The sequence below is a fragment of the Alligator mississippiensis genome, chromosome 1 (genome assembly GCF_030867095.1).
Source record: "Alligator mississippiensis isolate rAllMis1 chromosome 1, rAllMis1, whole genome shotgun sequence".
Taxonomy (NCBI): domain Eukaryota; kingdom Metazoa; phylum Chordata; order Crocodylia; family Alligatoridae; genus Alligator; species Alligator mississippiensis.
This window is the reverse complement of record NC_081824.1, coordinates 79392036-79418143: the sequence shown is the minus strand read 5'-3', so window position 1 is coordinate 79418143 and position 26108 is coordinate 79392036. Positions and strand designations below refer to the sequence as shown.

Sequence of the window (26108 nt, the reverse complement as noted above, 5' to 3'; positions counted from 1 at the left end):
AATAGCATACTGAGATGTATTAATATACACATGTAAGTATCACTGCAAATCACAGTTGTTTCACTCTATTCAGCATACTGTTCTAAGATGAAGCCTTACATGGAGTAGTATATCCAATTTTAGTCACCACACCTAAACAAAGACATGGACAAAGAAATGGGAAAAAGGTCAAAGGACTGCAACACAAATGATTAGAGAGTTAGAAAATACAAGGAGAGATTAGAAGAACCAGGATTATTTAAATGAGAAAAAATTAAACTGGTAACAGTTTCATAATGGTCTTTAAATACCTGAAGGCTAGTAAAGAGTACAGTGACAAACTATTCTTCATGTCCATGGGGGAGAGGATATGAAGTAACAGTTTAAATTGCAACCAAGGATATTTAAATTAGATACTGAAAATAACTTTCTAATTATGAGTACTGGAATAGATTACCTAGGGCAAGTCTACATGAGACATTTACTGTACGGTTGGCTAATTAGCTGCACCGTAAACATTGCACCTCTATACGTGCACCCCTAGTAGGCTAAAGTAAACTAATGTACTCTACAGCAAGATAGTACTTGTAAATACTATCCTGCATATAATACATACAAGTATTATCATGCTGTGGAGTAACAAAACTGCAGCAGCACATGTGTAGATGTTGCAAAGGGGCTGGCTGGGGCATGAGGATGTTTCAGTTTGGGGGCTGCCTGCCAGCTAGTCCCAGGCTGAAATATCCTCAATGCCCCAACCAGCCCTCTTGCAGCACATTGAGTTAGGGGAGAGCAGCCCTGGGCTAGCAAGGTGCCCCACCAGAGACCTTCTAGCCAGGGCTGCTCCAACCCAGCTTAATGTGCTGCAATCCTGGGCACACATGTAAATGCACACCTGGGAGTGATAAATTCTGGTGTGGTAAGTTTATCTTACCAGAGTTTATTGTAGCACATTAATATGCACATGTAGATGCATCTCTAGACAGAGCCTAGAATCTGCATCACTGGGAGCTTCTAAAAGCATGTTATATAAACACTTGGGTGAGATGGCTTAGTCCAGGATGGTGGTGCCTTGATCAGGGGATTTGACTATATGACATCCTAAAAACATTTATCCCTATTTCCTCTATGATTTCTATTTCTGTTTCTTGGTGAATGTCTATTGATTTCGGTATGTGAAACTGGGGCCTTATATGAAAATAAAAGTGTCTCCAGCAGGGTTTTATTTAATGTCTTTCTGTTTCTCAGCACTCATGCATGCAGAATTTACTCTCCTGGTATTATTAATTTTCTATATTTATGATGCACATATTTTCCATTAATTCCATAATTTTTCATTAATTTTCCATATTTATGATGCACGGTAAAAATCTATTGAAGAAAACATTATGCTTTATTATTTGTGATGACCTACCCTAAACACACATTATTTTTTTTTACATATTCATACACTTTCTGCATCTAGCTATGTGATTCTTAATTATTTACTATATTATAGCAAATACATTCTGATTCTGGTAGTTTTCTTCCTACTTTGAAAAGAAAATACTACCTTCCTTTTAAAAAAAATAGAAAAAAAATGTTAAAAACCAAATGTTAACTTTATTTAATGAAAGCATGAGTGGGCATTTATTCATCATGAAAAACTGACTATTTATCTATGTAAGTAAATGTAACCTTTGTTATGGAAATAATTTTTCATGTTTCTTTTCATCTACACAGATGCATGTGTTCTAGGTAGACACGGTTCCTTGGGTGAATTTGATATCTTTTATTAGACCAAACCAAATGGTTGGAGAATAGTTATTAAGCAAGCTTTTGGGTTCAAAAACCCTTTGTCAGGCTAAGGAAGCTGCAGCAGTTGGTGTGTGCTCTTCCTGGATGGAATGAAAAGTAAACAAGCCAGGGGCTGGGCTGGGGAGTCAGTTGCCAGGCAGATTGTAATGTATCAAAAATCCAATGTCTATGTTTAGTCCATGATCTCTAGTATCCAGCAGGTTGATGAAATGGAGCTCATAGGCTTGTCTCTGGGAAGTGTTGTGTAAGTTTCCCTTGAGGATCAGGACTGAGAGATTGGAGACAGAGTGGCCCTCCTGTGAGAAATGTGCCCTCACCGGTAATTGAGGGTTTCTGTCTTTGATGGATTTCCGGTGTGTGTTCATTCTGGTGCGCAGTTGTGTGTTCTAGGTATTCTTTTAAATGTATTTACTTTTACAAGTACTTTATTTCCCCCACAGATTTTTAAAAGTTGAGTTTTGAATTATAGCTCTAGAGAAATAAATGTAAATGAACTAGAGGTCCCTTTGTTTTAGTTGAATTTAACATACATGATCACATTTTCAAGTGATTTTCATTAACATATCTGTGTTTGCATTCAGCTGTGTATGCTTTGACATGATCAGGAACTAATATTGAATGTATCCACATACAAGTATTTTCTCCTGGGAGAGCCCCAGAATAAAAATAGCTGCTGCAGGAGAAAAATAACCTGGAAATAACCAGAGCTACATCACTCCTGAGAGAGTTTCTCTTAGGAGAACCAGTGTGTGTACATGTTCCCTTTGGAGAGAAGCCATAGCACAGTCATCCAGGATCTAAGTCAAGGTTTAGGTCAATTTTATATGTATGTAAATAATAAAAAAGATGTCAAAATTGGAAATATTTTTTTTTTCCTTCAAGAATGATCTGCATTTCTTTCTGAATTCTTTCCCATTACTACTCCCACCCATCAGTCCTGCCTTTTTTTTTTTTTTACCTTTACATTTCTAAGTATGTAAGTTTGTAAGGCTTCCTCCGTCAAACATAAAAAAGTCATTTTTTAGGACAGCAACTTCAGCATACATTGGATGTTTACAAATGCAAAACTGCAAATGTGGATTTCATCACTAAAGCTCTTAATTTGGATTTTTAATTTAAGGAGGCAAATATGGAACTGGGTACAAGGTTAAAAATACATGAACAGTGGTGTGCTGCACTTATCTTCAAAGAGGTCAAGTTGATATAGTTACATGTTCCTGTTGACTAGTGGCAATAAGCAGCATTTTTATTCCTTTGCATATATCTTGAGTATAAAGCTGAGAGAGATGTTTGATTTGTTTACTTTGACAGTTTAGGATTAGTTTTGTACTGAAATTCTACCTGTTCATCTTGTTTGTTTGCATATTGTAATTCTGAATACAAGCACATACTCTCATCAGCACATAAATTACAAGTTCACTATTAAAATGAACTAAGTTTTATCAGCCAATTAATCAGAATGCAAAATAGGTACATTTTAAAAAGGAGAGCTAATTTGACACTTGCAAACAAGATCAACAAAAGTAAAAAAAAAAGTGAAATATTATAGAACAACAGGAAAGAAGGAAAAAGCTGGGGAAATAAATTGTTAACCTTGGTACAAGTATTACCTAAAGTGTTTAACAGCCCCTCAAATCCAACCTTTATTCCCTGACAGAAGTGTATTAGTCAGCAATCTCAGCATCAAAGTAGCAAGCAGGAAGTCATCATGCACATTACAGGCTGCTGCTATCATGGATAGCAAAAGAAGGGTATAGAAACTGATAACCTGAGTAGTTTATATATGAAGGCCTCTTTTTACTCATCTGGCAATGTACAGAGGTAATTAATTCCTACTTTTATATCTCTTTGTCCTGCCACAATAGTGCAAATGGACCTTTGTGTAAATGAAAGCAAAGTCCTGGGATTCAAAAATAACACTTTATGATGCAAATTATGCCTTAGATTTGAAAACTCAGGTAATTATTTTTAAATAAAACCACATGACATTAATTGAATCTTTCACTACTTTTTACTTACATGTTCTCAAAGACTTGGGAAAACCAATAAATGGTCCCTGAAATTATGCACAGTTTTTCAATACATTTACATCTTTGCTTCATTTTCAAAAAGCAACATGCATGTACAACCCTGCTCCAGGTACATATATATATTTAATAAACGTGGTGTCAACAAGCATTCTTAGGTGAGTTAATACATTTAGAATTGGGCTGAAAATGCACAGTGACAGTAAATCAATAAAAGTTCAAGTAGGAAGGGACCACAGAGTGAACAACTTAGTAACCAATAACACCAGAAATGTCAAAAGGGGCAATTTTCTCTTTTCTTTGGAAAACAACTGTGCATGGTGTTGGGGTACTAAGACAAGCATAAGCTTCACCTTACTAAATGCTTATGGGAAGCAAAAACCTGGAGGGAACAAACTGAATGAATTTTCCCCTTTAGTTCAGTGTTGAAAGGTTAGTATAAACATTGAAATCCTGAGTTAGTGTCTGTGCTCTTCTACTTGGGTTCTGGATGCTTGACCTGAATTTTTACAGGTCAGTTTACTGATGTGAAGCAACTAATTTTCCATACCCAGACAGTATAAAAACAGCTGTCATGTTTCAAAATAACCATACATGGTGGTCAACTATAAAGTTAGATATATTATATGAAAGCAGCCATAAAGTGAAAAATAAAATAAATACAGAGACAAATGTTGCTTCCATTTTTCTCACATTCACAGAAAGGAGAGAAAAATATAATGTAAAGAATGGTGGCCACCTTCCTTAGTGTAATTTTGGGACCCATTCAATCAAAATGAGAGGATATATGAAAAGAGTAAATGAGAAGGAGCCTGGTTTGATGATACAGTGGGTGTGTCTACATGTATATTTACATGCACCTAAACTTAATGCGCCTTTGCTTAAGGTGATTTAGACACACATCTACACATGGATGCGCTAATATACAATAAGGCACATTAAATTTAGGCGCAAATATCTAAGTTGCATTATAGATTCATAGATTCTAGGGTCGGAAAGGACATCAATAGATCATTTCTCATCGAGTCCGACCCCCTGCATGGGCAAGAAAGAGTGCTGGGTCTAGATCATCTAACCTCCTCTTGAAAACCCCCAGGGTAGGGGAGAGCACCACCACCCTTGGGAGCCCATTCTAGTCCTTGGTCACTCTAACTGTGAAGAAGTTCTTCCTAATGTCTAGTCTAAATCTGCTGTCTGCTAGCTTGTGGCCATTATTTCTTGTAACCCCTGGGGGTGCCTTGGTGAATAAAACCTCACCAATTCCCTTCTGTGCCCCCGTGATGAACTTATAGGCAGCCACAAGGTCGCCTCTCAGCCTTCTCTTGAGGAGGCTGAAGAGGTCCAGGTGCCCCGGTCTCTCCTCATAGGGCTTGGCCTGCAAGCCCTTAACCATACGAGTGGCCCTTCTCTGGACCCTCTCCAGGTTATCCACATCTCTCTTGAAGTGTGGCGCCCAAAATTGAGCACAGTATTCCAACTGCGGTCTGACCAGCGCCCAATAGAGGGGAAGTATCACCTCCTTGGATCTGTTTGTCATGCATCTGCTGATGCACAATAAAGTGCCATTAGCTTTTCTGATGGCTTCGTCACACTGACGACTCATGTTCATCTTGGAGTCCACTAGGACTCCAAGATCCCTTTCCGCTTCCGTTCCACCAAGTAGGTCATTTCCTAGGCAGTAGGTATGCTGGACATTATTCCTCCCTAGGTGCAGCACTTTGCATTTCTCCTTGTTGAACTGCATTCTGTTGTTTTCTGCCCATTTGTCCAACCTGTCTAGGTCTGCTTGTAGTTGTTCCCTGCCCTCCGGCGTGTCCACTTCTCCCCACAGTTTTGTGTCATCCGCAAACTTGGACAGAGTACACTTCACTCCCTCGTCCAAGTCGCTGATGAAGACATTGAAGAGTATTGGTCCTAGGACCGAGCCCTGCGGGACTCCACTGCCTTCCAGGTCGATACCGACCCATCCACTATGACTCTCTGGGTGCGACCCTCTAGCCAATTTGCCACCCACCGGACTGTGTAGTGATCCAAGTCACAGCCTCTTAATATCCAGATTTATCATAAATAATTACAAAAAACCCCCCCTTGGAATTGTGCAGAATGCAGCAAGCCCACCTTCTGACAGGGGTGGGTTGCCAGGAGCTCATAACTCCAGTGTAGCTTTCTAGGAACAATTCAAGGTGCTGGTTTTGACCTATAAAGCCCTAAACAGTATCTAAGGTGCCATCTTCTTCCTTATACCCCATTGTGATCCTTAAGGTCAGCTGAGAGAAACCTTCTGCAAGCACCAGTGTGCCAAATCCTCTTGGCAAAAACATGTGGGAGATCATTCTCAGTAGTCTTCCCTCAACTTTGAAATTACCTCCCTCTTAAGGCACACCACAGCATGAACATCTTATGGAAGTATTGTAAAACCTTCACATTTGACTAGGCATTTAGGAAACAAAGCTAGGCTGGAAAATGTAGTGGTTTTCTGCTTTATGGGTTTTTTTCTGTACTATAAGCATTTGTTTCTGTTTTATGAATTATTCTGCACAAAAAGTTATTGTATGTTGCCCTAAGACTTGTTGGGAAGGGTGGCATATGAATTAATTAAATAAATAAATATTAGATATTATGCTTCACACTGGATGCTAATCTCTCACTATTATTAATCAGAATGAAATCCAAATGCATATAGATAGAAGATGAAGGGAAAATATCTCCCAAATGGCTGCTGTATAGGTTTTACATCTTGTAAAGGTTCTCATACTTGCCATTGTCAGAGACAAGACATTTAATTAGATGACCCTCATGTGTGATCTGCAGTTCCTATGTTCCTATGTTTATTCACTATAAACAATGCAGTAGATTTGTTCACCCATGTTTTGTGTGTTATGTACTGCAAAGCAGCTATGACCTAAGAGTCTGCCTGGATTTACACAACTAAAGCTTTGCAGCATCAGAATTATGAAAAAAGCCAGAATATGTCAGTGGAACTGTTCCAAGAGTCATTGGAATGTTTTCCCTTTTGTTTTCAGTGCTTTAATAATTTCTAAACCCCTCTTGCCTATCTTGCCATTTTAAGCCTATCAAAGGTTTATAATCTATTCATTCTGAGCTCAATTTTGTAATAGGCAACACAAATATGAAGGTATAGGATGCTTTTTTATCCCTATGAAGTCAGTATTGTCATGTCTGACACAATGCAGCAGATCAAGCAGGTGCTGTGGCACCACCATATACACTCAAGGATAGATGAACTGAAATGGGTGGAACTCTCCCCGGAAACATACACACATCCCTGAACTACCACAAAGGAATAACAGGGAAATGACTTGAAAGCTTAATTCCCCATGAAGCACATAGATAAAGGTATAGGTACAGACTATGGTACATCTCCTGCAGTTGGGACAGTTCAACTATGAAGGATGCCTTACTTGGGCCACATTGGAAAATGAAAAAAGACACTTACAGTTAAAATGCATATGTGATGGGTCAGCAGGATCATAAAACATCATTTCTTCTCCCTGACTGGCTGATGTACACATTCAACAAGGGTGAAATTCACCCCTATATAGAAACACAAGTTCTATGCAATATTTAAGTCTTGTAGAAGGGGTTTAAGTGGGATGAAATAACATGTAGACCTTTTGCTGGCTGATTGAATTTTATCCCACAAGAATAATAAGTGTCAACTATGGTGATTTATTCAGAGTGAAGTAAATACCTATCCAAACGTTCCATAAATAACAAGAATCTGGAAGTGAATAAAAGTGATGCTTAGGAGACGGCTCATATCCTAAGAAGGACCAAAATGGAAAAGATTTAAGCAAAGGACTGTTTCTTGAGGTCAATTGCAGGATCATGATCTATCCCAAAGACTGATGGAGAGGGAATCAAAAGCAATAGATTTCTACATTCTCATTTTACTGGCATTCACATTTCTTAAGGAAATCTCAGAGATAATTAATTCTTCAAATTGGAATTAATCTATTTTCTTTACTTTATAATATTAAATAATCTAGTCTTTCAGAATAGCTTAATAAACACATTCATTCATTAGGAACTAAAAGCCAGGCACAAATGATAATGGCAATTATTTGTAATTTTGTTGTGTATAACAAGTATAACAACAATAATATTATTTGTTATTATTTGTATATAATATATATAATTGCTATTTGCTCATTCTTTCATTTTAAAACACACATTGCTCTTTTTTATTAATCCACTGTTAAGAATCACATGACATTATTAATAAACCAGCATTTCACTTTGACCATATTGGCTCCAACCAAATATAATTTAATGTTGTCCTTGGAATGATCTTTTCATACGTTATTTACATAAACAAAACATGTAATAAACCCTACATACTTCAATCTCATTGATTAATATTATACATTTATCCTGCAATGGAGCACTTTACAGGTTAGGGATAAATAAACTAAAAAAAAGAACGTGTGCAGGAAAATGAAGCATTTAATATACAGTTCTACAAAGACCATTCTGTTTAAATTAAGACTGTGGGCCAGATGTTCATCTGATGTAAATCAGTGTAATTCTATTTGAAGTAAAGAACTATGCTGATTTACCCCAGATGAAGATCTCTTCCTTCAACTCATGGGCTATCTCTGCTTGGCTAGAAAATGATTAAATTAGAACAGTTTTACAGTGAACAATCTGGGCAGTTTCTTTATTTTTCATTACTTTCTCCTCAATTTTTTTGATATCTTTCACCTCTTAATTATAACATACAAAGCTACTAATTCCATTCACAAATCTAATTCAGATCCAGTATACCTATTTGGTAAGGGACAGAAGTTACACATAAACTGGTTTAAGTGATCAGGAACCGGTTTAAACCTGTAACAGAACAGAAATTCAGTGTACATTAAACCAGTTTCAAAGTGTCCAAAACTAGTTTAAGATAAACCTGTTTTAATGTAGCACCAGAATTAAATGATTTGGGTCAAACAACTTTATGCAACTTCTGACCCAGACCCTTTCCTGATTTAAGTTAAATCAGAGTCCCCCAGCATCCCAACATGTTTTTAAGCCCTGGGCTGTGCTCTCTATTGCAACAGAGTGGGGGTGGCCCTGCCCCAAGCTGTCAACAGGGACTTTCTATTCCCAGCAGCCAGGAAAAGGGCAGATTACCCCACTACACCCCCTCCTCTGCTGGTGAATCAACCCAGCTCCCAGCTGGGGTTGGGGAGTAAAGCCCCTACTGCCAGCTACCCCCCTACACCAGGCACAGGGTAAGCATTATCCTCGCATGCCCCCCCCCCCGCCCCACCCCCACTCCCACCTCAGCTGGCCCACAGGTCGGGAGTGGGCGTGGTCAGAGAATAACCCCAGTTCCCAGCTCAGGTGAGAGGAGTAAAACCCGTACTGTGGGCTCCACTACTCCCCATAGTGGAGCATCCTTGGGTCAGCCTGGAGCCCATGGGAGGGCAGACATTCAGGCAGCAGAGGCCCTGATGCACTCCCTGCCGAATTGGCTGCCTCCAGAGAATGCCCCAGTCAGGGCAGCAGAGTGCTCTCCCCCGGCCATGCTAGGATCTGCCAGGCTGCAGACCACACTCACCAGGGAGCCCCATACTGTAGGACAGGCTGGGGCAGTGGAGTTGCAGCCAGCCACGCAAGCCCCCTCTCTCCTCAGTGGTGATGCTACCCTGTACCACAGCCTGGCAAGCAGAGTGGGCTGGGAGCCACAGAGGCTATGCCAGGCAGGGCTGATGGGTAACAGGCACCGGCTCTGGCCATGCATCAGGGGAGGACTCACACCACACCCACAGGGAGTTTGGGGAGTGGGCGGAGGGGCCCAGGGCCCTGGTGGAGATGAGGCATTGAGCTGCAGCTCTGCCCAGGAAGTGTCAGGCAGCTGTGATGCTGACCCTCACCCCAGACCAGCTCCAGCAAAGCCACAGTACCAGTGGCTATGCTCACTCCACCACTCCTGGGACACAGTAGGAGTATGGAATGGGTGAGGAGGAGGGATGCAATGCAGGAATTAAACCCCGCTTCCCCTCAGGCTACTGGGGCCTGGCTACACCCCCATTCCTGCCACTGGAACAGCCAGTGAGTGAGCAAGGGTAGCAGGGCTGGGGACTCCTGGCACGGGCTGCTTTCCTCCTTTCCTTCCAGGCACACCCCAGCTGGGGTCCCTGCAAGCCAGGGTGGGGGTTTAAAACCGTCCCCAGTCATACTCAGGCCTGCCAGGCCTGGTCACCCCCTCCCCTCTAATGCATTTTCCCTCCAGCTAAGGGCTTGTTCTAGCGCCCCCCAGCTTCTGGCCTGAGGCACTGTAGTCATGTGCTTGCATTTCCAGAATCAAAAGTGAATGTCTATTCACTTGCAAATTGGTACAATCTAGGCAGGTTAAATTAACCTGCAAAGATTGAATCAGCTCAGGCTGGGGCTTTTTTAATGTCTGTACCTAGCCCTGAAGGCTCTAGTGTATCTAAACTACATGCAGGACTAGTTACATTTATTAAATTTAACCATTTGACTAACATCTATTATCTGACATTGGGCTTTCGCTAGTAATTTATGTGGAACATATCCATAACACATAATATGATTGACTGATACAGACAAAACTGATGTAATGGATAAATAAACAAAACCAAATATTTCTGCCCTTTCCCAGATATGAGGAGAGGAGCCTGTTTTACTCTTCCCAGCACAGCAGCCTGGCCCCTCCTTGCAGCATGCTGTTCAGCTCACAGCTTGCTTCCTCCTCCTCTGCTTACTCTTCTGGGAGTTTTAGAAGCTCCCAGCAGGACACTCCCTTCCTATCCAAACATCCTCTAGCTGGGCTTTTTTGACAAGGCTGATGGCTCTTTTTTTAAAGGACAGACCTCCCAGTTACACTAACCCTTTGAAAGGTAGGAATTTAAGCCCTCCATACCTTCCTTTAAAATTCTCTGTTAGCTTTTGTGTCTCCTTGTTGGCTTTTGTAAATCTCCCTATACCCATCCACTGTATAGGGAAACCTACACACCTAAGTCCGGTTTATTAATTCCCGTGGTCACCAGAGGACATAACCGCTAAGCTAGTACTCACGTGTGGCCCTAGCCTTTTGGACCACTTTTTTGTCATAGGGGGGAAAAAAAAGAGCCCATCAGTTCCACCAGAAGCCTGTGTGACTTCACAAATATAACTCTATATTAGAAATCAGGAAACCTAAGTTATACTTCCAGTTCAGTCATGGGTTTACTGAGTGATTTTAGGCAAATTGTGTCATCTTCCTGTGCCACTGTATCCCATGTTGCTTATATATTTCCAAATTGCATTAAGATAAACTTATGAAAAGTGCTAAATAAGAGCACTTTTCATAAGCTCAACCCAAGAACTGCCTCTCTCAAAGCTCTTTACTAGGCCTGTGCAAATAGGGAACTATTCAATTTGGATTTGGCCGATTCACATGCCAGCAATTCAATTCAAAGATTCAAATCATTTTTCCAATTTGATTCAGCCAAATTAGCTTTGGAAGATTCGGAGCTGATTCAGAAAGATTTGGAGATTTGACCATAGAGTATAATGGGGAATCAATGAATAGCTATAATTTTGTCATTTTTTGGCTGATTCAGATGAAACATGCAGGGGTGGTAGCCTCTGCTGAGAGCATGAAGCCTGCCAAGCTTCAAGGTGATAGGTACAGGGTTTTCTGGGAAACTGAACCTCAAAATTATGAAAGCAAAACTCATATCATGTGTGTGTGTTATAACACAGCAGGGGGAAAAAAAAAAAAACAACTGTGGGGATGGTAACAAAGCCTTCCAAGTTTCAAGGAGATAGATACAGAGGTTTCCGGGAAACTGAACCTCAAGCTGCTGACAAGCAAAACTCATGACATAGGTGACACTGTGTGTGTTAAGGCATAACAGGGTGAAAACTGCAGGCCTGCCAAGCCCTGCTGTGGCCATGAAACCTGCCAGCTTTCAAGGAGATAGGTGCAGGGGGGTTCTGGGGCCCTGCACCTCTGGCTGCTAATGGGCAAAACTTGTGATATAGATGCTTGTGCAACTGTGTCTGTCTTGGGGCACAGGGTGGGGTGAAAACTACTGCAGGCCTGCTAGGCCCTGCTGCGGTCACAAAGCCTGCCAGTTGTGCCTGTCTTAGGGCCCAGGGAGGTGAAAAAAACTACTGCAGGCCTGGCAGGCCCTGATGAAGCCATGCAGCCTGACAGCTGTCAAGGAGATATGTGCAGGGTGAGTCTGGGTTCTGGGGCCCTGCACCTCTCATCGCAGGCAGGCAAAACTCATGACATGGTTGGGTGACACCGGATGTGTGTTCAGGTGCACCCTTCCTGGTGCTGGGATCTCTGCACAATATGGCAGTGTGCCCCATTGAGGTCTCCTCCTCCCCTACAACCTTGAACTGGTCCACCACTGTAAATGGCAGCAGGTAAAAATAACTTAGATGGCTCAGCACCAGTAGCACCAGCAGCATGTAAGGTAGCCAAACTAAGCTGTCACACCCTTCTTTCCTCTCAAGTAGGAGCACCTAGTGCGTGTCTGTTAGGTGCCCCCTCACTGTGCGACTCTGTGTGTGTGTATGTGTGTGTGTGTGTGTGTGTGTGTGTATTTGTGATCAGGTGCACCCTTCCTGGTGTAGGGGCCCCTGCACAACATGGCAGTGTGCCCCAGTGAGGTCTCCTCCTACCCTGCAGCCTCAGTCCAGTCCACTACTGTAAACAGCAGCAGGTAAAATAACTTAGTGAGTAAGCAGCAATAGCACATTCACACCAGCAGCATCTCTGGTAGCTTAGCCAAAATGTCACAGAGCCTTTTTTTTTAAAAAGGAATTGAAAGCAAGAAGTAAAGATATTGGTTTGTATATATGTTAGTCCTGGTGTGTGATGGCTTATCTTTTTATGTGTATATGTTTATTATGAAAAAAAATGGAATAGAGAAATATATCTTAGGAAGCTTTTGGGTTGAAAAACCCTTTGTCAGGCTTAGGAAGCACCTGCAGTTGGTTTGTCTCCTAGTCCTGGATGGAAGGAATAGTAAAGAAGCCAGAGGCTGGCCTGGCACACAATGCAGGCAAGAAAGCCAGTCAGTGAAAATGGAAATGGAGGGGTCAGGGGGTGAGGGACAGGTTGGGATGGGGGGGGGGGAGCAATGGTGATGTAGCAGCACACGTAGAAGTGCACAGGTACCTGGCGAATCAGATGTCCAGCAGGTTGCAGTGTGTCAGAACTCCACTATGTATATTGAGTACATGATACTGTACCTACTACCTAGGAGACTGATGAAGTGCAGTTCATAGGCCCAGCTCTGAAAAGTGGTTTGTACATTGAAACAAGTACCTAACCTCATTACCAGAACTGAAGTCAACTTTCTACAGCTCAAAACACAAAACCTGCCAACTATCTCCAGTACCCCCACAAACTTCACACCAGATTCTATCCAAGACAGCAATACCCAACTACCTGTTGGGGCACATTCCTCACCAAAAAAACCCACTCTGCTTCCAGTCTCTCAGGCCTGATCCTTAGAGGGAACAAATTACAAGTGTAACATGTGCATGACTGCCAAGCACTTTTAAAATGGCCAATTTTGTGAAAAATTAACTCTTGTCAAACCAGCTATATGATTAAGGCAGTCTAAAACTGAAAGCCTTAGGGAACTCGAGTTCCCTTGTTGGTTACAAATGTCCAACTCGGGATCCTTAAAAAATCTGGTTTATTAGGCAGATTGAAGCACTGTAATGAAGTTAAATCATAAACCTTGGGGCTGGTCCCCACGCGCGCACGCACACACACACACACACACACACACACACACGCACACACACACATGCACACACACAGTAGCAAGCTACAAGAGTCAGGTATACCTATCCCATAGGCGCTGGAGTCTGTCGTTGAGGCTTCTTTCAGCATAGTGTTATCTTCTAGGAGGGGGTTGCCGGCTGGTCCTTCTGGCTGGGCAGGTCAGGTGCTGGTCAATTTAGAGATCAAGAGGGCGTCACTGAGGGTCACTTTTCACTGCTTTTTATCTGTCCTTGGCAGACTTTGGTGACTCCCCAGTTTTCAGGTTTGCCCAACCCAGGGGTCATTGACCCTTGTGGGACTTCCCCCCTCAGTGGTTACTGGATGGCATCTGTCAGCCCCAGGGGTCGTCCGCATGTATGTGCGGGTTTGGGAGTCCATTCATGAATTTTGAATAGGGCTCTGGGAGCAGTTGATCTGGAGATATTCAGCCCAAAAGTTGGTCCCTGGCCTTGATTAACTCAGGCCAGGGCTTCTAGCCCTTCATCAGTGACGTTTAGAGATTTCCCGGTTGTTACATTGTCTTCTATTGAGTTCTTCCGTTGGTTGATCTGCAGTTTCCTTAGGTGTTAATCGCTGCCTGCTACCATGTTACACATCCAATCACTGATTCACTTGCTCTTTCAGGGGCCAGCTTGATACAGGGAAGGGCAGTTTGATTCCTGCCCTTGTTAATATTGTTACAATATATAACTTACTTATGAAACTAAACACATTTAGTTGAAAGTTGAAAGGTGAGGAGTATAAAATATAAGCTACAAAAGTAATGCCATGGCACACAAATAGATAAAAATACCAAAATACAAGGGGAGATACAAAATGCACACATACAAATTTCAAAACACAATTCCTTATCTTAAAGTGAAAGAAAGAGGAAGGAAGAAAAGGTAGAAGAGGAAAAACATATCCAAGGAGGGGAGAGCAACTGCAGGCAAGAGGAAAAGAGGCTTTCTGCTACACCCTTGAGGGTTAATTTTTCATATGGGAAGGGAGGAACGGGAGCAGCACCCAGCTGCTGGCTGTTTTGCCCAGCCTGAGCTGGAGGTGGAGTTAGAATGGAGTAGGGGTGTGCGAAGCGCGCCCTATTTGACTCAGATTTGGATTCAGCCTGAATCAGGGACAGTGATTTGATTCATTGATTCGAATCACTGTCCCTGATTTGGTTCAGCTGAATCCGAATCTTAAGATTCAGTGCTGATTCAGAGAATCAGGGATTCAGACACAGACACAGCTTTAAATGTTTTTTTCTACATAGCTCAAGGTAACAGTGCGGCTTATGAATACTGCAATGCTGGGGTGCATGGAGTGTCCCACAGCAGTGCAGGGGGGCCCTCCACATGCTCAGCGGTGAACCTGGAAGTGGACTGGAAGTACATCTGGTATACTTCTGGGTCCACCAGGAAGCATGCTGCCCCCCCCCCCGTGCTCCCCCAGCTCCACAGTTGGCCACGGGATGACTCTGGGTGCCCCCCCAGACCCAGGAGGCACCAGTCACCAAGCCAGGGTCATGCAGGGGGGCCCCCAGTGCACTACCTTGTGGACCTAGAAGTGAACGAGAACTACTTCTGGTCCACTTCCGGGTCTGCTGCCAAGCACACTTGGGGACCCGCTTGCACTTCTGTGGGACACTCCATGTGCCCCAGCATCACAGTGTTCATGAGCTGCCTGCTACCTAGAGGTATGTAGACAAAACATTTAAAGCTTTGTCTATGGCCAAATCACCAAATCATTCTGAATCTCTCTGAATTGATTTGGAGGGTTCCGATTTGATTCAGAGAGATCCTCTGATTTGATTTGGATTCAGGCCAAATCTCCACCGAATGGAATCAGGGACCGAAGCTTCACACAGTCCTAGAATGGAGCCCCCTCACCACACAACCCCCCCACCTCCTGTGACTCCAGCTGAGGTATTGGGGGGAGCTGGGCCAGGCCCATGAGGTAAAGGAGCTCTGTTTCACCCCTGACTTCCAGCAAAACAGCCACTGTATGGGTGTTGCTTTTGTTCCTCCTTCCCCTACTGACAGGCCTGGAGGTGGGGGGGGAAGGGCTAGGGAGAGGGGCAGTTCACCAGCTTCCTTTGAGGTTGTTGGACTGTCTCTACTTGTTTTCTAGGAGGACCAGTACAGGCAGGCTTGATTCCTTCCACCCCCCCAACCCAACAGGGAAACATCGGTTAGTTTTGAGGGGAGAAGGGGCTAACTCACAGCACGTTGTATAAAGTGCTATGAGTAGAGCACAGCCCCTAATGTCTGTAGGCACCCATAGATTATTTTTCAGTGACTGATGTCTCACTTAAGTAAAAACATGTTTAATTAACTAATTTTGAATTAGTTAGTTGGGAATAAACTACAAGTTTTGAAGTTTAAAGATATAAGTATGCTCTGCCTTTTTATCTCTTTTCAGTTATCTTTTTCCATATTTTCAGTTTAGTGTATTAAGCTACCTGTCAAGAAATAATATCATGAATGATGCAGCAACACCTCCAACATCATATTACTATGCACAGGAAACTTGAAATGTGAAGAAATAACATTTAGAACACATTTTTTACCAGCCCCAAAGTATTCCTGTCATTGCATATCCTACACAATTCCTATCAAAGACAATGGGACCTACTCATGCATTATTAAAATATGTATTTGGCTCTAAGAATTGACAACTCTGCCTAAATATGAAGTTAACATACTAATAAATGGCAAGCATTTTCATGGTTTAATTCATACATGAAGTTTGAAAAAGTGCCTTCAGAATTTCTGTTCAGGTGTAGTTACTAAAGCAAACTAGCCAGAGCCTTTTTATTTAGTGTCACAGGGGCATGCTTCTAGGTCCAATCTCAATGTCAGCCCACCTCCTGTCTAAGGGCAAACCACCCACCTTACTCACCTGCCATGCTTGTTGTAATTTAATGAAGGTAATAATTAAGCAGGAGGCTGCGCTTCCAGTGCCCACTGTTAAAGGGTGATATGTACACACTCCAACTTCCCCTGTACATGTCCCATGACTCACAGATATTACCCTGTTTGTTCATACTGCTTCGGCTTGCAGCCGGGTCAAACTCTGACCTTTGTACAGCCTCTAACATACTGACCTGATCCAGCCTCCCTTATACCACCCCCCTCTTACATGGACTGCTGTCACTTCACCCATCTCTGGGCCACACACACCCTGCTCTGCTCACTTGAGCATCTCCTATAGGCCTTCAGGCTTGTTCTTGCACTCCTTGAGTAGCCCTGGCTCAGCCTCTTGGGTCCCTAGCCCTCATCTGAGCGGTGACTACTCAATTTACCAAACTCTGGGTTGACTCTACCCCTAGCCCCTCACCAGGCTTCACATCCTTGCCCCCTCCTTGGGGATCACTCTCTACCATCTCACTAGGGCTTGGGGTCCTCCACCTGCAGGCTCAGGCTCAAGTGCCCGGCCCACCTCACCAGGGTCCTCCACTCCTTTAGGACTCTGGTGCTTCTCCAAGTGTGCCTGACCCCACCTTAGCTCATACACTACCCACTAGGCAATGGCGGGAAGGGTTATTAAGGTGCCCGACACCAGCTTTCACTGGGGAGGCTTGAAGTCCTGGTATTTAAATGGCACTGCCCTGCCACGGGCACCTTCTGGCTGCATGCTCCAGTCCTTAAAGTGATGGAGCGCTGCAGCTGTTCCATCACATTTAGTAAAATTAAATTCTAGTTTGTCATCTATCTAAAAGAAAAGTGGCATGCACAGGGCTTAGGGCACTAATTTATGACTTCAGGAACCTTCAGGAACCTTAGAACAAGTGCTTGGTCTGCTACAGATTCCCTTTGTGACCTTGGTCAAATCATGTAGGTACATAGCTGGATCTACAATTTTCGATAGGGGGCGCAGATGGTGAGGTACATCATCACCTATAAAACAACACATACTTTTCTCCAGTTAAAAATAAACTAGAAGCTTTACTGACATACTAGGGGCTTATGGCTGTTTATGACTGAAGCAAAAACAAGTACAACTTCATTGGAATGCGTTAAAAACAATGTGCAAATAGCAGACAGACAGCAGAACAGATAGCAGAATAACAGAATATAGGATAGTATGATGCGTGAAACATCAAGAACATTAAGAAAAATGAAGGGTCATTAACACCTGTGGAATTAAGATTGTAGGTGCATATGCAATAAGTGGATTTAGATATTTAATTCCAAAGGTGTGAATCAAGTGCCACTTCACTTTGGAGGTGCAAAAACTCCATATATGTAGCAGTTTTCCCCGGCTGCCTGAAAATTTCACCTCAGCACATGTTCAAAACTTCATCAGGTTTGTTTGGTGAGAAGCTCAGTGCCTAATTCATTCTTAAGTCTCATTAGAATCCAGAAACTAGGCTAAGGCTTATGTCATATGAGAGCCTGAGTCTGGTAGACATTCTCTGATAACATCCTTCACATGTTGGCCAGATCAAGTTGTTCCTCACCAAAGGCAGTGACAGCTACCTCTATCTCAAGTTATAGACAGAGTTATAGACCTTTTATATAAGTCCCTAGTGAGTAAAGCATTTATTCAGGAATTAGGAGAAACAAATTTGATTCCCACCATTTCCCAATGCAGTACAAGGCAAGATTTCTACCACCCATGGAGCACACACATTTTCAGTGGGGTGCCTTGAGTCTACTGACGGATGCCTTTAGTCTAAGGACCTCCAGATCACAGGGGGTCAAAGAAAGCTCAACAATACCAGGCACTGAAGTTAATTTTGTTTTGTTATATGTTTATTTATTATCATTGTGGTGTCACAAACCCAGACTGGGGGTGAATTTCAGTTAGAAAGCAGCTAACTTATATTTATGTTTTAAACCAGAAGCCTGAGAGTGGCTGTGAAGGGAGGTGTGGAGGCCACATGGAGTGCCTGGAAAGGTGCTGCCACTCTTTCTGGAGGCCAGGACTGCAGACTGAGGATCTGAGCCTCAGGCTAAAAAGACTATCTAAGCAGACCCAGACTCCAAAAGGGCAGTGGGTGATAGAGAGCCCCAAACCCCCAAAAACTATGTAAGCAGACTCAAGTCAAGCCTGAGGAAGAACAGAGTCAGAAGTGCACCCTGAGCTCACTGGGCTGACAGCAGCTTCCCCACTTTGCTTTAACATCAAGGCATGGAAGGTGAGACAGCAGGGTAGGACCCTGAGAGGCCAGAATGGGAGAGTAGGCCAGGGTCAAGGTGGCCACTAGGGAGTGACACAGATGCCTTTGAAACCTGTCTAGTTACACCTACCCATATATTAAAATGAAAGAGTGATCATAGTACTTTCTATGCTCTGGAACCTGGATTGATAGAGACATTTCATTCGCCACTAAGCATCAGACATATTGAATAGCTCCAGGATGTATGTGGAATATACTCAATTTAAACATTTCCCTGGTCAGCTTGTTGGCAGTTTTGATTCCCATAATGGAGTGCCTACATATCCTCATACACTGTAAAAAGGGCTTAGGTACTTAGCTCTGAGTTCTACTCTGGGAACCAAACATTATATTTTAGATGCTTCAGGCTTTATTGGACATGACTCTTATGGCAAGAATCATAAAAGAATTTAAGCACTGAAGCATATAACTTTAGGGTGCCTTGATGCCTCACGAAATCCACAACCCCAGGTCAGGCACTATGGATGGGAAACCAAAGATATTTATCTATTAATTGTTATACTTTCTTCTTACTCCATCTGAGTAATCTTAGCTAGCATATATGTATACTGAATTTGAAAGGACACTTGCAATTGGTTATATGGACATGTTTATACACAAACACATAATAACATATGCTTACATTTTGCATACTTATTTCATTAATAAGATTATTAAGTTAATTAAAGACATTTCAGGAAGCTTCTGATTTTTGTCACCCAAGGACAAACCCCTACTACTAAGGGACAGAACACCATTGGTCATAAAACACTTAACTATATTTGCAGGCTCTAAAAGATAGCTTTTATAACTTCTACTTACTTTGATGTTTTGTACAATTTTCTTTTATGGTATGGTTTGGGAAATGTACATGATAGTTATTAAGCTATAGATAAATAGTTATTGGTATCTGTGCTTTGTATTTAATATATAATTAGAGTCTTTATTTGCAAGTTATAAATATTCTATAGTTGGCAGACTGTAGAGCTAGAAAACATTTAGTTAAAAGTCAAAGCAATCAACAAGAGTTCTTCTCAAAGAACAGGATACCTCCTACTTGCAGGGTGTGTATTAAGGATGTGTTCAGGGGCAGGGGCTGAGCTTCCTCATAAGAGAAGAGAGCCCCCCTGGAAGATTTGAAAACCATAACCTTCGGGGGAGAGGGGCTCTGATCAGATTGCTCCTTCCAGTGAATCAGGTGTTTTTTGTGCAGACCGCCTTCCCCTTCCCACCCCCCCAACCCCGAACCAAAGTGTAATCCAAACCCTGCCTATCTGTACAAGACAGTGTTTTAGTATCAATAACTGCTTATGTCAAGAAAACAAACTTGGTAAAATACTGAATAAAAAATGTAAAGATGTTCCGTTTCAGAAGAAAAAAGGAATGCTGGGAAGCATTATCAAGAAAAGCCTGTAATTTAAACTTAGTCAAAGGATGTTAAAGATTTTCATATTGAAAGCATTTTCTTCTGAAAGTGCTCTAAAGCCTTTTCAGAGAATATGGATAATTGCAAAGTGTTCAGCAGATGTTGGTTATCTTTCTATAACTCATGATTTGTCTAACAGTGCAAACCAGTTGTTCTCAACCATTTTGGACTCAAGGCACCTCTCAATGGACTCGAGGCATTCCTTCATATTTTTTTGTGAATTGAGTGGTACCCAATTTCAAAAACAAAGGTATATATTTCAATGTTTGCCTCTTTGCATAGGTGCTGAGCAGTGGGGATGGGAGAATGGCCAGGCCAGCATTAAGCCTGATCCTGCGCTTATCTGCTTATCTCTTCACACCAAACTTATCACCCTTCAGGGATCTCTTCAAAGAATCTGGCAGGACCCTGGGGTATCATTACATCCTGGTTGAGAATTACTAGTGTAAAACTTGGCTGCTTCTTTGCACTGTTATCATGATGTCAGGGAGACACTGGAGGAACTAAGTGGATATCTTGTTTTGCCAGTTTGATGGGGTTTAATCCTGTAGTTCCCAGTAATATTAATAGAAATTGCCTGTTTAACACCCTCTAGATCAAGTTCATTTTTTGTAATTCCATTAAAAGTATAAATTCCCCAGAGCCGTGTCTCTCCAATAACAATAAAAAATTAAAACAGCCTAAGAAAACAAACTTTCCCTATTATTTTTATAAGGGAACTGGAGAGGAAGTATCCTTTTCCCCACAGTTGCTTCTTTATAATTTACCAGTAGCACGAATCAGCATATTAAAAGGAAGCATATAGCATAATGCAGGTTTAAGCTAGTAAATTCTGAAATGTGCTGCAGAGGAGCAAAAGGTGTAAGTGCAACCATGTATAATGTCACTTGGGGTTAATGATGAAATAGATTGTTTCCCCATTTTCAGTGAAAGCATTTGTGAAAAGATGTATTGCTCTAAGTTGAAAATCTATACTCCGAGACAGCTGCTGACTGGTAATGAGATCTAATGAGCTGTCTCTTTACCAGAAAAAAAAATAACATTTGCAATAACAACCCCTTTGCAAATTGTAAGAGCATGGTAGCAGAGACAACTTCCCTATCCCAAACTGATCTCAGATGTTGGTATCAATAGAATTTCAATTCAAAGGCAAATTTCCATTCTCTGACTACTATGAAGTATAACCAAATACAAAAATTAAACGGGGAATCAAGCATTAGTATCTACAAAATAGGCATAATTTGCAACTATCTTCTTGTTGTTATATTGTAGCATCTGCCCAGGGTTTTAGCTTTTGTTAAAATAGTACTGACATTATTGTAAATACCACATGATAATTAACAAATAAAATTAAATGGGAATTCAAATTTGATATAAACAATCCTGGGTGGATCCAGGATCTGACAAAGGAGGGTGCAGGAGCAGCCACCCCCACTGCATTGGTAGCTACACCCCTTCTCCTAGCCTTCTCCTCCCCACCCTGCCAGGTAAGAACACACTCCACTGTGGCAGCATCTGGGGACTTTTATTAAGCCTGCAAAGCAAGTAAGAATCTCTCCCTTCACCTCCTAACATAGAGGCATCCCCCCATCCCTACCTGCTACTATTGCTTTCCCTGCTCTCCCAAGGGCTGGGAAGCCTCAAAGCTACTCTTCCTTGCTCCAGCTGGGCTGTGGGAGGGCTAGGAACCATGACAGCTCTAGCAACCAAGATGGGCAGGAGGTGGAGGTGGGAAAGGGGAGGGAAAGCAATGCGCCTTTGAGCACTGAAGGAAGGGAGAGAGATTAGCTCAGGCTAGATCCAATCTGAAAGTGGGGTGCAGCTATGTCACTGCATCCCCTCTGAATCTGTCCTTTTACTTAGAATATGAAACAACCATATTTTTTAGTTTCACCACTGAGGAAACAGAAAGAGGATGATATTAGGCTTAATTGCAATATTATTAACAATGGAATTAATCAGGAGTAATTGTGATTTAATAGTTATTACTCTTTTTAAAATATCATAAGTGTGGCAGCATGCCTTTGGGTGCTTGCCACTTTAAGGGTTGGATCAGGCGGCAGCTGGGTGCTTGATTGCGGCAGCCATTCTTAAGACCCAGGATATATATAGGGTGAAGCAGTAGTTTGTTTCTGGCTGCTGTGAAAGAGACATCAGCTGGCTGAGCTGAGGCTCACAACATCCTGGAGGTAAGGGCAGGAGCTAGAGGGATGGTTTGGAGGCTCCTCATCCTGGGTGTGACTGAAAACTGCACCCTGACAGGATAGGGAAGCCTGGTGGGATTGCCGGTGGTGTGGCAGCCCAGCTTAAATACCAGGACTGCTCACCTCCCCAGTGAAAGGCAGTTTGGGGCACCTCAATAACCCCTAGCCCCCACAACACTGTGGGTATAAGGGGGCCAGGCACAGCTATGGCCACCTGAGCCCAGGCAGTGTAAGACCCCAGGTTGGGCTAGGCATTTCTGTGGCCACCTGATCCCCCACAGGGGAATGAGACCCCGGAGGCCCCAGGGAAGGGATAGATGTGTAGCACCAGAGAGGGGGTGGTGGTGAGGTCTCTGAGGAGGGTTGAGTAGGGCTGAGGGTCAGCCTGAAGGGCAGCACATGGGCCAACCCCATAAAGAACAAGTTGTTGGATATGAGAAGCCTGGTGAGAAGCTAGAGCAGAGTTAGCCCTCTGTGTAGTGAATCGGCTAGCCACTAACCAGGTGAGGGTCACGGAAGAGGCCCAACAGACTGTATGTTGCCACCCGAGGCATGAGTTGGATAAAGCCCCAAGGCCTACGGGAGTCGCTCCAAGAGGAATCAGGGCAGAACAAGTTGTTGATGTGAGAGAGACCCTGTGAGGGGGTAGAGTGTGAGAGGCCCTAGTGAGAGGAGGGCGGCATGAGTGAATGTATGAATGAGGCCTGATGAAGGACTAAGTTCTCCTGGCTTTAGGCTGCGAGCAAAATGTCATCCTGGATACCATCTGCAAAGCATAGGCCATGGTGTAGGAGAGGTTTCGAGCTGCAAATGGTACCCTCTGGCATCGGGGCCTGTAATGGGTAGTCTCTTGCATTTTCCACCAGTTATGTGTACAGCAAAGTCATGGCAGATGAGACTGGGCAGACTGCCCCATAGACAGGTGGGTGGGCCAACTCGAGACTCAACCCCAAGTATGCCCCCTGTCACTAAGTAAGATCCAAATCAAAACCAGAACATCAGTCTTACCGCTTACCCTACTTAATAATTGTTAACTTTTGTTAAGACCTTTTCACACATGTAGCTGCTCTTAATGTTCCACAATATTAACCAGAAATGTTTCATCATACTTTGCATTGCATGGTATGTCTTTCTTGGATTTTCAAAAGAAAATGGAATCTGTTTTTGAAAGATTATGAAAACAAAGTTCCCTTATGGTGAGTTACAATAGGATGGAGAATTATTCTGGTACCATTAGTAAGTTAGATTTAAAAAATGCTCTCTCTGATGTAGTCAATAAATATCTATTCCAGAAAAATGTATATTATATAATGCAGGTGGTAAACTGGAAAAGTTCCAAAGTAGATGCTTTGATTTATTATTTATATTTGTTTGTTTATTTTTAAATCCATAAATTATTCTTTAGTTAAATGAGTAGGCAAAATTTGAACTATTCCAACTACTAGCTATAGGTATTTTATATAGAGCGAGCCCTATAACATAGCCCTAATATCTATCTGTAATAGAAGAGATAAAGGTACAAGTCTTTTTTTTTTTTCTTGCATAGCTTCAAGTAACTCCCAATTTGCTACTAAAATACCATTGTAGGTATATCATGATAAATAATCATAATATGTAATAAGGAATTTAATTCAAACAGGATTTGAACTTACCCATATATTGAAGATGCATAGCAAGAAACTTTTGCCACTAGGTTATATCGTCTTTGATTAATATCCTGGAGAACTCATAGGTGATAAATGAGCCAAAGAAGAGTGCCCATATTGTTCCATCAGTGAAAACTCTATTGAGAACAACAGAAAAATAATCAAATGTTTTCTATAAAGGCAATAGAATGTAAAGTGCTTTCCCCAACTGAAGTTAACAAAGAGTAAGCAAAATGTAATGAAAAGCCAACATAATATAAAATGCTGCATAGATGCCTGAATATATCTTAACACAAACTAGCCTTCATTCTACTTCACCTTCTTTTGGTATAGATAAGGTTAGCTGCGCAAATTAGATGCAATATTCTAATTTCAGAGCATTTTTAAAGCATGCCCACTTTACACAAGCTTGAATGACTACAGGGAGCTGAAGGAATGGAGAAGCATAGCTTTGCTCAAATGAGAGAAGGCCACAGTTTTTATTATATGCCATACATATTTTTAACAGCTGAGCAGAACCAGAAAAAAAACTATAAAACTAATCCTGAGTGTTCTCAGTTCAGAAACTAAACACTTAACAAGACACTTATTCAAATGATCCATATAGTGGAATCTGAATGCTAACTGTTGCTTTATTTCCCACTTTACCCACTCTCTCAAAGTCAGCTGATTAGAATTTATGATATGTTGCATACAACCTGAAGTTACCCTTTCAGACTGATACCTGCATGTGTCAATTAGATTCACTATTGTACCATATAACAATATGACATTTTGTTCACTACTGTTAGAATGAGATAACATTACAAAAATAAAACTGAATAATATTCAAATGCTTGTTTTTGTCAGAGCATCTTCTTAATAACATTTGAAGGTCATGGAATCAATTAAAAAGTTTCTGTGACAAATTGGAAATGTTGATCAGGCCTTTCTTTCTAAATAGGTAATAGTAAAGTAACCCTTTTTTTTTTTTAATTTATTCTGACTTCTTAGCATGCTTCTCCATATCTGATCAAAAATATTTCTGATGTTCTGAAAAGGGAAAGAGAAACAAATAACAATTCAACCCTGTTAGGGATCCTCCTGCCTCGCAGTTCTAACAGTAAAGAAGTTTTTCCTGATGGCTAATCTAAACCTACTTTCTTCAACTTCCAGCCACTGGTCCACATCCTGCTGTCTGCAGCAATGGGAAAAGAAGTATTCTTCCTCTTCTCTGTGGTAACCCTTCAGATATTTTGATACTCCTATCATGTCCCCTCTTAATTGCTTTTTTCTGTGAGCTGAACATGCCTATTTTATCCAACCTCTCCTTGTATGGCTTTCCTTCCAAACCCTTTTTCATTTTTGTTGTCCACCTTTAGACCCTTGCTAACTTCTCCACAGATGAACTGAAGGGCATTTAGGATAAACAGGGGAGACAAGAGCCTCTTTTAGAAGAAGAGACTATAAACAAGCTTGTCTTGTTTAGATGAATGAAAGAAATGTTATGGGGGGGCAGGGGCTGGAGTGAGACTAAGAAATAAGACTATGAGTGCATCATCAGGGTAAAACGGGGTCAAAGAACTATTTAAACTAAAGACAATGTTGGCACAAGATTAAATGGTTATTGACTAGCAATGAAGAAGCCAAGGCTGTACATTAGGAAATGGTTTCTAGCTTTCAGGGGAATGAACATAGAAACAGCCTTCACCAATAGGAAGAGAGGGGGCAAACAACATAATTTATTTTAAGATAAGTTTAAGAACATGTTATACCTTCCTACCAGAATGTAGGGTGGGATTTGATGATTCAGATGGTGCCTTGCAATGCGATGGCTTCCAGTTTCTTGTTTGCTATTTACTTCTATCTCAGATGACTGACCTAAGCAGTGGACTATAAAATCAATCTCTCTAATTCAATATATATGTAATTATTTATAGCAAGTGAAACAGCTCCCCTTGGATATATTGAGAACCAGGTGGTTACATTCTTTGGCTGACTTGTGGAAGACCCAGATATAACAATTTGTTCCATTCATGTTTTTAATATGGATCTTCCACATCCCAGCTAGCTTCCATGGACACCAAGTCATTTGATGTTCCATATCAGAAGAAGTCTAATGTTAAAAAGTT

The 26108-nt window shown here is 41.9% G+C and overlaps 1 long non-coding RNA gene across 1 annotated transcript in view; it reads right to left on the bottom strand.

Annotated features, from left to right (window-relative positions):
* The window catches only part of LOC109285425 (uncharacterized), a 102954-nt gene that overhangs the window by 16067 nt on the left and 60779 nt on the right, over positions 1 to 26108 (bottom strand). Inside the window, exon 4 of the long non-coding RNA XR_002093161.2 lies at positions 24004 to 24134. This is a non-coding gene — a long non-coding RNA (uncharacterized LOC109285425). The remainder of the gene's footprint in view (positions 1 to 24003; positions 24135 to 26108) is intronic.